Genomic DNA, 13,338 nt, shown 5'->3' on the forward strand with positions numbered 1-13,338 from the left:
CCGAGGCAGGATTCGAGCCTGCGAGCGTAGCAGCCGCGTGGTTCCGGACTGAAGCGCCTAGAACCGCTTGCAGCAGCAATACGAGCGGCAGCTGGCACCATGGCGACAGAACGGACTTTTAAAAAGCGATTAATTCAAGGACAGCTCTGAACCAGATGTTCTCTAGCATGTGTTCCACTGACCCCAAACCACCACTATTTGCGACTTCAATGGTGTCAAGCTAGAACTCATTGGAGGGCAGGATGGAGGTCTGTTGTGTTTTCTGATGAAAGCTGGTTCTGCATCGGCGCCAGTGATGGTTGATGGCCGTGTGTTGGTAGACACACTGGAGCTACACCTGCAGTTATGGTCTGGGGTGCGCCTTTGGTTATTAATGTACTAGCATTTCACATTTCCAATGGCATATCTCGCACTTACATTAACCTGTGATCTTGCAGTTTTAATCACTGAAATATGTTACCTAGACAAATGTATTCCCGAAATTTTATAACTCTACATTACTAACACGAATTCTTTACAGACGAATGGAAAAACTCGTAGAAGCCGACTTCGGGGAAGATCAGTTTGGATTCCGTAGAAATATTGGAACACGTGAGGCTATACTGACATTACGACTTATCTTAGAAGAAAGATTAAGGAAAGGCAAACCTATATTGCTAGCATTTGTAGACTTAGAGAAAGCTTTTGACAATGTTGACTGAAATACTCTCTTTCAAATTCTAACGGTGGCAGGGGTAAAATACAGGGAGCGAAAGGCTATTTACAATTTGTACAGAAACCAGATGGCAGTTATAAGAGTCGAGGGACATGAAACGGAAGCAGTGGTTGGGAAGGGCGTGAGACAGGGTTGTAGCCTCTCCCCGATGCTATTCAATCTGCATATGAAGCAATCAGTAAAGGAAACAAAAGAAAAGTTCGTAGTAGGTATTAAAATCCATGGAGAAGTAATAAAAACTTTGAGGGTCGCCGATGACATTGTAATTCTGTCAAAGGCAGAAAAGGACTTGGAAGAGCAGTTGAACGGAATGGACAGTGTCTTGAAAGGAGGGTATAAGATGAACATCAACAAAAGCAAAACGAGAATAATGGAATGTAGTTGAATTAAGTCGGGTGATGCTGAGGGAATTAGATTAGGAAATGACACACTTAAAGTAGTAAAGGAGTTTTGCTTTTTGGGGAGCAAAATAACTGATGATGGTCGAAGTAGAGAGGATATAAAATGTAGACTGGCAATGGCAAGGAAAGCCTTTCTGAAGAAGAGAAATTTGTGAACATCAAGTATAGATTTAAGTGTCAGGAAGTCGTTTCTGAAAGTATTTGTGTAGAGTGTAGCCATGTATGGAAGTGAAACATGGACGATAAATAGTTTAGACAAGAAGAGAATAGAAGCTTTCGAAACGTGGTGCTACAGAAGAATGCTGAAGATTGGATGGGTAGATCACATAACTAACGAGGAGGTATTCAACAGAACAGGGGAGAAGAGCAATTTGTGGTACAACCTGACTAGAAGAAGGGATCAGTTTGTAGGACATGTTCTGAGGCATCAAGGGATCACCAATTTGGTATTCTAGGGCAGCGTGGAGGGTAAAAATCGTAGAGGGAGACCAAGAGATGAGTACACTAAGCAGATTCAGAAGGATGTAGGTTGCGGTAGGTACTGGGAGATGAAGAATCTTGCACAGGATAGAGTAGCATGGAGAGCTGCATCAAGCCAGTCTCAGGACTGAAGACCACAACAACAACAACATTTTTTTTCCGTCAGTGAGTATATAGTTTTTGGTAGTCACGTAACTTGTCTGTCCACAACCATCCTAACTGGACGTTTGAAACACTGATAGTTCAAATTGACGGACGTTTTAGATGTAATGCACATGAGGTAAAATGATGACTACTCTACCCAAAGCGAGAAGATCGTTCTTGAGTGTGTCGCGCTTCACGGGTTGTTATTGTCTGCATTGAATTGGCGGCTGATTTCCTGCACCGCTGCTGGTTTATCCGCGTTTACAATACGTGGCCGCTGTCATCTAAGCGTTGTTGTTCACAGAAGGTGACTGACGACTGCGATTTTCCCCGAACTGTGTCTGCTCGAACTCGGAAATCGAGTGTTCCACGCACTGGCATGCACGATCTAGATGCGAAAAAATGCGCTGATATTGCGCGTCTTGTCCATCATGAACATTCCAGAGTCAGATGGTACATTTACTTCAGCTTGCTATTGTCAGTTATAGAACAAAAGCCCTTACTAATTGCTTTGGAATAACGCGCCAGAAGTTATTATAGCAAAAATAATTTTAAGTGTGAATTTATTATCTGATTTCAGCGATAGTATATTTTTCGTTCATATCACTGGTAAAATTTAGCATCCACTTTGCATTTTCCGAAACGTGACACGTTTTGCAGTTTATGAGGAGGTATATGAGTTTTGCAAGGAACTGATTACACTGTAGCGTTCAAGTTAACCCTGAAATCAATGACATACTGTATGAAGCTCTGCACTTCTGGATTTGCAAAAGTTCACTGATGATTTGCGCTGATGAATGTAAACGACAATTTAAACCAGAGTAGCCAATTTTTAGTTCCCAAAATATTTCATGTTTATAGAAGAACCAACAGCTATAAAAGATGGAATTAATTTCGTGACTCACGTACGATAACTGAATCTATTAATTACAACTGATTATAAGAGAATATTATAGTCAATACTTCAATACTAAAACAGCACCATCGTACAAGAAAGTGTAAAATAATTGCAGAGGACGGATAGTATTTCCAGCATGTCGCCGCTGTATAAAACATGTGACAGCTGTCTAGCAGTTATATCGGTTTTCAGTTACGGTTGGCACCTGCTGGTCGGGAATGTATTCAGCGGTAATATGAGACGATACAAATTTAGGGATCACAGTAGATTCACGAAACCTACCAAAATGTTTGAAAATGATGCAATTTACTTACTTGTCTTTTGTCAATATGTACACGTGTCATCATGCCTCTGAGCGAGGAAGATGTCGCTAGTCATCTAAAACGTAAGGGTTTATTAAGTCTGAACACTCTGGGCTTCATCAAATGAGAAAGATTTTCTCAGTCCTGTACCATAGTTCTCACTATTTTTGTTTTTTTGTTGCGTTTTCCAGTACATTCTTCTCAGAGTTCATGACATTTATCTAAATCAAGAAAGAAAGAGCCATCGGAAGTCCTACGGGAACTATCAAACGTCTTTGCCACACGTGATGGCCATTGTTGTTCTAGCGTCTAACAAGAACACCACCCAGCAATCAGATTTTTGTAATTTTTTTTATTTCTGATGTGTGAATTTCAGAACTCAAATATTAACCGCCAAAACTTACCAATCCAACTCTCAAAAATTCTGGAGAAAATTGACTTTAAAGTATTCCGATGTGCTTTAATTCTCCAATATTTGGCAGTTTTTACTATGGGCAGCTTGGGGAGTGATAATAGGGTAATTAATGATTTGTGGGTTCGAATCTCACTATGGTCTTTTGTTTTTTTTTCTATTTTTTCCTTCAGTTACAATATCTACATCATTTAAATATAAAATTCATCAAATAGATACTGATTAGCACACATCTAATCATTTGTAAGAAATATACACGTTTTCGTTTCTAAATACCAGTTTTCATCGCAAATATGAATTTTTAATTATGTATTTTACATCAGATTATTATAATTAAACTGATGGTTTTCCTAGTACAGGCTGTATACATCGCAGGACGCTGAAATCATCGTAGGAGTATTCCAATCGGTGCGCTCCTGGAGTATGCTGAAGAAGTATAGGTCCAGTTTTTGCCACCAGATCAAAATATGGCGCTGTAAGCAGTCAGAATGTGAAATTTTTCCTGTTTTGACGTCAGCATGTTGTTTGTCGCTTGGTGACGCGTGTTGATTTCTTTTGTGAAGTGACTAAGGATGTAAAGGGTTAAAAAGGTTGAAATTATCCGTGCGAACATAATGGCCAATGAGAAGAAAGACCGTGCGCTGCTGGTAAAGTTGCTTTATCGGAACGGCAGCAAGAGCAGTGCTGCATTACGGGAAATCGACGACTGAAACAGCTGCAAAAATGCCGCATGCCAGTTAATGAGCTAAAGAATATGATCAAGGAATTTTAAGAGGAAGAGGGGGAGGAGGAGGAGATTAGTGTTTAACGTCCCATCTATAACGAGGTCATTAGAGACGGAGCACAAGCTGGGATAAGGGAAGGATGGGGAAGGAAATAGACCGTGTCCTTTCAAAGGAACCCCAGGCATTTGCTTGAAGCTATTTAGGGAAGTCATGGAAATCCTAGGCCAAGATGGCCGGAAGCGGGTTTCAACCGTAATCCTCCCGAATGAAATTTGAAGAAATTGGTGAATGAGGTGCTGCAGCAGGCAGAGGGAAGCGTCCTACCCATGACAGTTGTTGATGAAGTTTCTGTAGCTATAGCCGACCGTGCAGTACAAGCCTCAGATTCTGCAGCAAGTGATCGAGCTGTGTCACCGGAATCGCCTCTCACCTGATCAACAGTTCAAAAGATTTTGCGGCGCATTTTACACTGATATTCCTACAAGATTCAGAATGTGCACCAAATGAAGCCCCAAAATAGACTACAACGCCGTGACTTTGCCATTTCTTCTTTGACACACGTGGAAATGGATAACATGTGGCCAGGAAATATTCTCTGGACGGACGAGGGGCATTTTAGTCTGTATGGTGCTGTTAACACACAGAACTGTCACATATGGGTTCTACTCCGCCACATTTTGTGCAGGAACATCAACGGCACTCGGCGTATGTGACTGTGCAGTGTGATTTCACAAGCTCCTTCATTCTCAATCTGTTTTTCTTCGAGGAGATGATATCTCGCGGGCCAGTTAGGTGTACGTGCAGTGACATCTGCACATTATCAGAACCTCATTGTCCAACACGTGACTCCAGCTTTGCAAGAGCACGACTGTGTTGTGTCTTCATGCAAGATGCGGTGACATCGCATGACGCTGGAAAATTGAAAGAATTGTTTCGAGGACCTTCAGTAACGACCGCAACATCTCTAGGCAATTCCAAGATGTATGACCTTCCAGATGCCCCGACTTAAATCCGTGTGTTCTCTTGTCGTGTGGAGATCTGAAAGATCATGTCCACCAGGGATTTATCCGGACTCCCCCTGATCTCAAAGATAGCATACGATGACATCGCACTAATTACACCGGATATACTGCGAGCAACTGTCGGTCATGCAGTTTTACGGATGCAGCATGTTGTTGAGTCGGGAGACCATAGTTAACACATGTTATAACTTGTGACGATATCCTAATAAGCGTGCCAGAACCAAAGCTGAAATGTGTGCTATCGTTCCTCTTATTTTCCTACACCCACGCCACATTCTGACTGGTTACAGCGCCGTATTTTCATCTGGGAAGTGGAGAAATAGGAACCAGCACGTGTCATTGTTGGCCGGAAGGTCCCATCCTGAGAAGTTCGGCCGCCGAGTGCAAGTCTTATGTCAGTCGACGCCACATTGGGCTACTTACGTGCCGGTGATGAGGACAAAGAAACACCTCGCCCACAAGCGGAAAAAAGCTCCAACGCGGCCGGGAATCTAACCCGGGCTCCCTACATAGGAGGCAAGCATGTAACCACGTAGCCAAGTAGACGGACAGGAAAAAGAACTATTAGTTTTTCAGCATATTCTGCGAGCGCACAGATTAATGAATTTACCTACGATATTAAAGCGTCCTGCGATGTATACAGCCCATAATGCAGCACTCTGAACACCGTCTGTGTAATTGTAACCACACAGAGTAGAAGAGTGTTAATGAGCTTATAATGTTTTTCCTTCAAATAATCTTTATTAACAATCTTTTATGTAATATTGATAATTAAGAGTTTATATTTGCAGTGAAATCTGGAATTTTCCGTGTGACATGTAGTTACGTAGAAACAAGATGATTTGCAATTTTCACAAAAATGGTTATTATTAGATATGTTAATTAGCACATATTTGACGAATTTTATATTTGAATGGCGTAGGTGCTCGAATTAAACGAAAAAAAAAAATTGAACGAAAAGAACAGATCAAAGCAAAATTAGAACCAGCGAACCATTGATTACCCGATTACTATTCTCCAACGCTACCAAGTGACCTCTCCATTTTCTCGGGAATTTTTGAGAGTTGCTTTTGGTGACTGATATTTGAGTTCTGAACTTCACTTACTATAAACATAATTTTTTTAAAAAAGATGATTGCCGGGGAATCTCCCTATAAGAACTGTGGAGAGCTATTTTAGACAAAGTTTTGGTATTTCTGAGCTTCTGTCACCTTTCTTTGGAGCCTTGCTAACACTTAATGTGGGATGTTCGTCTCGAAAATAATGTAGCCCTCAAAATAATGTAGCCAGTCGTACTCTGCGGCCTCCTACATCTTTCTCTATTAAGGGAACTCCCTATCTAGCAGTACATTACATCGATCCATCTAGTCTTTGCCAAGATTTCCAGGTCACCAGTCCACATGATGTCGGCGGTTTCTGTGATTAGCCTCGATGCAGAGTATTTCTTGGTGCGATGTGTCTTTTCGCTGCCGTAGCAAGTGACTGTTATTTTCTTTAACACATTATCTTGCTGCCGCCATACTCTATCTGTTTAACTGCCCAAGATTGCCCTTATATTTCAATGTCACTTTCTATCTACAACAGAAGGTAATGTTACAGAAATACGCGACAATTTAAGTAACGGAAAAACTCGACACTTGACATAATCTCTCTCAGTTAAATTAGTCCCAAATAGTACCATGAGCAGATTTATAAATTCTCTTGAAACTTTTAGTAACTTCTTTCATTCCTAACCTAAAAAATCTAGCAGATCTGGAATGACGTGGATGCAGACTCTGCATCACGACTTGCAAAATATTATATTACGACCTTTCCAGATTAATTGAGCTCACCTGTACGCGTGTGATGATTTTTCTTAATTTATACAGTTAAATTCGAATATATTTGACGTTTAACAAACAGTTCACAGAGAACTGTCATGCGGAGTAATAGCTCCAACACTAGAACGAAAGGTAACATGTAGTCGCCACCTACTAGTTATTCAAACGAAAGCCCACGACGAACAGACTACTAACCGGCTGAAGATAGACATTAAATCCCTTGACTATCATGCATGCCTAAAAACCCCTCATCCGTCCAGTTCTCACCTATGCAAATGTTGCATGTACCTCCGCTCCTTGCAGTTTTCCACTACTTTCAAATTCTTGAGCGCCATGCTCTCCGTCCTGCCTTCCGTAACTGTGTACCATCCCCCACGTGTATCCTGCGCCAGCTTATGAAGTTTCTGCGTATCCTCTAACAACTGGAATGCCAGTGCTATGTCTTCCACAAAATTGAATACCAACACCCCAACTGCGGCCTGCTGCCACACCTTAATTACTATCTCCCATCTTTCTTTCATATCCAACGATTTCATATCATTCCCAAAGGTAACTTCAACCAACTTTCAATCCCCCCCCACTCTAGAATATGAAATATCAGAATATCCGTGATCTACACATCTTATCAACTACAAGCTAATTAATACATCTTCAATTGGCCACCCTATTACGATGCAGATGTGCTCCCGCCATCTACCACACGCAATCGGACCCACATAGCATGCCGCCCAGCTCAGTATGGAACGTTGGCCAGTGTAGGTGCGTACTGACACAGGGCAGTTCTGTCGCATGCAGAGCGTTGCGGCTGTCCACCGCGCAACGCGTCGTAGAAGCATCCGTTTCTTTGTTCCAGACAAAAAGAAAATAGCCAGATGGATAAAAAAATGGCGTGAGGTGAGTTCTGTCAACAATGCGAATCGTAATAGACCTGAAATAACAGTTCGACCGTCGGAAAACTCGACGAGTTCGCGCGCATCTGCAACGAAGCCCTCAGTGGCCTGTCTGCCGCCAGATCTAGCTAAGCCGCGACCAGTGAACAGTACATAAGTGGCGAATGACCGATAACGATCAATGCGACGTAGAATATTGGAACAAGCACTGTACCACATTTTGCACTAGTTCCCAAAAAGAAAACATATGGCTACTTGAAAATACGTTGCACACGCAGCACCTGCAACAGTCTAGGAATTCGTGTGCCGTGAGCTACTCTTCTTTTTACCGGCACCCCTACTCTTTTGATAGATACATGGCTGTTATTCCCACAGTAATTCTTTCCACTCACTGCGTGATGTGTGTACCACTAAGTTCTAGGGGACTAATGACCTCAGCAGTTGAGTCCCATAGTGCTCAGAGCCATTTGAACCATTTTTTCTTCTGCCAACACAACATGTATCATGCTAAACATGCATGATCTGAAAAGATTATATTAATTAGTCTGCGAGGTGTACGTAAGCACAATGATCGGATGCAACCTTTTTGTGTTTGAGGTGAGGGATCTTGTGCTTTTCGTCTCCTCTTTTCCTTCCTTTCCTTCAGTGATTTGTCGCACAAAGGGAAAGTCTCATAATGATGAGTACTGCACTTAACTGTCTGTTATTTGTAAATCAGTTAATTTTAATTCTGCGGTGTGAAGCTCTGACTGTCGAGCAACAAACAGTTACGAAAACAGCTATATTTTGTATGCGATCTATCTTTGAATCATGTAAACTTTAGTCGCTAACCCGGAGCACGGATTTAGTACGGATTTGGCTCACAAGGTTCCGTGCTGCTCGTTGAACAACAGTAATAGGTCATAAAGCTTCTCATCTGGTCGTCTAAGAGTGATATGAGTTGACATACCAACTGTAGAACTAACTAGCTGAACATAGGTTTTTCTGTAAAAAAATTGGATTAAAGTAAATGTGATATCTGCCAAACGGAACAACTGCGTTTCTCACTCACGTCTCATCACTTGTGGCTCTAGAGCACTAGCACCGTCTGAATCGCGACAGTTATTTACATTAAAAATACCGATAATGATAACAGTTAGTACGCAAATGTTGTTTGCATACCATATACGGAAGAGCGTATTCAGTGATACACAAAGCACAAGTAGTATTTTTATCGCCAGTGACTTGATAAGTATTAAGTGTATCCCACAAATTTAACACCCTGGAGCGTACATTTGAATTTTTCCTCCTATTTTTTTCAGCACTACTCCCAGTAACTTGGATGAGGATTCCTGAGCCCTACCTGTGGACCTTAGGCGTAGGAAGCCCCAAGGCAACAGAGATGGATAGAAGGGTGAGACAGGGCGGCACGGAGGTGAGCGAAATTTATGTCGTGCGCTTCTCCGACACCCTTCCAGATAGTTCAAAGGTCGCTACGCTGGTAGCTACAAAAAAAGAACACCGGACCCGGAATTTACGTCCATTGACTGAGATGGTAAAGCATCTGCCTGAAATAGCGAATATTTAGAATGGGCGTGGTCATATCGTTAACCACAGGTTTCACGACTGAAGTTTGTGACAGGGAATTCACGTAACCCAGCTTGCAATTTTTGTTATGAAACTGGTTAACAGCAAAACTCTAATATAGTTTTTGTTGGTTGATCGTGTTACCACAGTCGAACAGACTCTGATCTGTGATAATTATTAACAATAAAATGCGTTAGTAACTATGTGCGTGTTGTAATTACTTGAAAAAAGAAACCTTCGATTATTTGTAAACTAGACAGGCTATTGTAATTCTCTCCAGCCACCAAGCTGCTGTGATATAATCGACTGCTTCTGACTAAAAGCTCTTGGGTTCCTTAACCTAAAGTTTCACATATTAATAATTGCTTCTGGTGCAGCATAACGTGTACACTTTGGACCACAACATCAGATTGTGTGAATTTTTTTTTTATTTTCATTTCAGTCATTTTTAGATGTAATCATCCAGTCAATTGTAATCACATAATTCATGTTTTGCTTTTGGTTTCTTTTTTATATATTGTGCCCAACCTTGCCAACATTTATTGACAGTAAGAACCACCATTTTTTAGCAGAGAGATAATGCCAACAAACTTAATACGAAAACATGGTTTCAAAAACAGTCTATTGAAGTAACTGAACTGTGTCAACTGAAGCAGGAGCTCAGATACATTCGCAATAAATGTATCATAAACAGTGAAACAGTGCGTAATGCAAATACAGTCCATACAGTTGTGACAACGTGGAAACCACTACCACGAGCAACAAAATGATCTATTATATTAAAAAATCAGCTCTACTACAGAAGACAGACAGCGACATGGACAACAACATGTACTATGAAGTAAAGTTAGGGGAAACTCACTGATGGTGCAACGTCACCGTTCAGCTAAAATAAAAATAAATTTTAAGAAGAGGCAAGGAAAGAACATATCATATATTAAACGAAACAGAGAGACTGGCTCTCTTAGTGGAATTAACTAAATTTAAAGTAAATACCTCATCACCAAGTACTAACAGTGTGGAGAATGGACAACATACGTCTTACCAAATTAGCATTAGCCTATACACCAGCCGGTAGAAGAGACAGACCGAGGTTTTGTAAGGATATAAGAGATTTGACACTTTACTTTGCACTGCTTTGAAATTTTGAGAAAAAATTACTTTAGTACCTTTTGAGTAACTGGTTTCCCTGAACTTAAATAAGTGTTTCTGTTCATTTATTTAATAAACACAAAACGTTGCTTATGAAAAATTACGAAGAGCACATGCCATCCTGCAAGTTACAGTTCTTCTGTGAGCCACCGTATATGTGCCAACTGGTGACAAGATACAGCGCTACAAAGATAGGCATCACCTGCTGTGCGTAGCCAGTAGATGTCTTAGAACAACAATGCCAAGTGAAATGTATTGGTAGTGACTGGATGTTGGAAGCAAATGTACCTTGACAGCAATATTAGGTTACAGCCTTCTGCATGAAAAAAAATCACGTAATCATCTTAGCGGGAGAATTTAAGGTGGTAAATCACACGAATAATATAGTAGCACTTAAAATAAATTTTAAAATATCGTCTCGCCAGTTTAGACGCACTTTTCAGTTACCTACGTTACTTTACACATTTTACGAGCACGTCTTGGAGTACTTCATTTTAGCTGGCGCTGTTCATAACGCATCTCTTGTGATAACTTTCTTGTGTACACTTTCGTTTTCATTAGTGCCACTCAGACTGAAAACTAATAGAGCAAGATACCGATAGCATGTCGATGAGCTCGATCACTGGATATTATATTAAGTAAGAGCACGTGCTGAAAATGATGCCTTCGAATTTTTTATTCTGCTCTCAATATTGAGATGTCTTGCATATCACTTTGTCGGCTTTCCTGCTTCGCTGTCACAAGTAGCAGCCCTCTGACGCTAGCGAGCTCCGAATTTTAGCGTGCAACATAGCGGTATATAACGGAACTGTGACGTTGCGTGAGAAAAAGCGTGCTGTAATGTAGTTTCTGAAAGCATGAATTCGAGGAGTTCGTCCACACATGGAGCAAACTCTCCGACAGCATGACAATATCAGACCACACACGAGCGCTGTGACTTTTGCAACAATCCTGCGCCTTTGGTTTCTGGTTCAGTGTCATCGATCATCCTCCATACAGTCCCAACTTGGCCACATCCGATTTTCATCTGTTTCGAAAACTTAAAGAACACCTTCGAGGACTTCACTTTGACAGTGATGAAGCGGTGCAAGTAGAGGTGACACTGAGGTTCCGTCACCAAGTCAAACATACTGCAGCAGTTTGCTTAAGAGCCAGTATTGACATAGTGGGGCGGCACCTAGAGCCACATATTACGATATTATTATTAATACGTAACACACATAAATTAGTATGTTTTGCGCCCCTAGTACATTAGCTATAGTAAGGGCGCGTTAAGGGGGGGTAGGACGTCAAACGGGCCGACTTGGAGCATTAGAGGCGCCTCAGGACATTTTAATTTCCACTGTCTATACTTTTACAAGTAAATTCATAAAACTTTGTCAGCATGACCAGGAAGAATTCAGGATTCACACTCGTAGCAGCGGAAGTTCAAAAACATAACAAAATAATTTTTTTACATGTGAAATTTCATTATTTTTCACTTACTATTGGCTGCATTTGTTGCTATAGGTACACTTTTCTTCATAAGTAAGAAAGACTGTTCGATGAATTTTGCACAGCATACAAACCATACTTACAGATGTCTGAAACTCTAGAATCTATTTAATTTATGAAAAAATGAATGAGCTGTTACGTTTTAAACCTTATGTTTAGAAAAAATCAAATTTTGTAGTTAATTATCTCAATTCTTACCACAGTTTTTAATAGATTCGGAAAATTATGAAGTTTCATACACCTGTAAGTATGGTTTGTGTGCTGTGCAAAATTCATCAAAGAATCTCTCTTACTTGTGAAGAAAACTGTACCTATAGCAACAAATTCAGCCAACAGTAAGTGAAAAAATGATGAAATTTCATATCTAAAAAAATTTATTTTGTTAGGTTTTTGCACTTCCACTGCTATGAGTGTGAATCCTGAATCATTCCTGGTCATGCTGACAAAGTTTTATGAATTTATTTGTAAAGGTATAGACAGTAGCAATTAAAATGTCCTGTGGTGCCTCTCCTGCTATAAGTCGGCCTGTTTGACGTCCTACCCCCCTTAAGGTGGCCGCTAAGTTCAAAGCACTGATCGTTATGAGGCGGTGCCACTCGGAGCACTTCGTGTCGACTGTCCTCTGTTTCAAATTCCTGCTACCCTCGGGGACTCCACATTTGTGACACTGTAATTACCTGATAAAGTCTTGTTATTTTGTCTGTGTAAGCCGTTGATTAACTACTTGTACTTATACTTAAAGGCATTATGCAATACGCGATTTGGTCACAAATGTTTACTAAATGTTGTGTATGTCAGTTTCCTTCTACTCACTGCGTTGAATTACAAAAACAACACTCCGTCTTCAGGCCACAAGAGGCCCATCGGGCCCATCCGTTTGCCGTGTCATCCTCAGTTGAGGATACGGATAGGAGGAGCGTGTGGTCAGCACACCGCTTCGGTCGAATAGCTCCTCAGTTGGCATCAAAACGTTGAGTCCACCCCGAAAAATGGCAACAGCACATGGTGGCCAGGATGGTCACCCATTCAAGTGCCCGCCACGCCCGCCAGCGCTTAACTTCGGTGATCTCACTGGAACCGGAGTATCCACTGCGGTAAGGCCGTTGCCTGACTTACAACAGCTTTAATTTAATTCCATGTAACAATGAAGCACCATACTTGACAGATAACCGTCACTGTAATCGTCTTCACGAATCTAAGTTACTTCCGAGTCAACATTTATACCGTAGGAGCCGATCGGTACGAGTCGAGTACGCCTGTAGCGTACCAGTGCTGGAAGACAAACAATAAACCAATCCCTTTCGCATACCCTATAGA

At 41.2% G+C, this 13,338-nt stretch overlaps 1 pseudogene; it reads right to left on the reverse strand.

Moving 5' to 3' along the window:
• Positions 1 to 13,011: 13,011 nt before the first annotated feature.
• On the reverse strand, positions 13,012 to 13,129 carry LOC126186036 (5S ribosomal RNA; annotated as a pseudogene).
• Positions 13,130 to 13,338: the final 209 nt, after the last annotated feature.

This window comes from Schistocerca cancellata, chromosome 4 (assembly GCF_023864275.1).
Source record: "Schistocerca cancellata isolate TAMUIC-IGC-003103 chromosome 4, iqSchCanc2.1, whole genome shotgun sequence".
Lineage (NCBI taxonomy): Eukaryota > Metazoa > Arthropoda > Insecta > Orthoptera > Acrididae > Schistocerca > Schistocerca cancellata.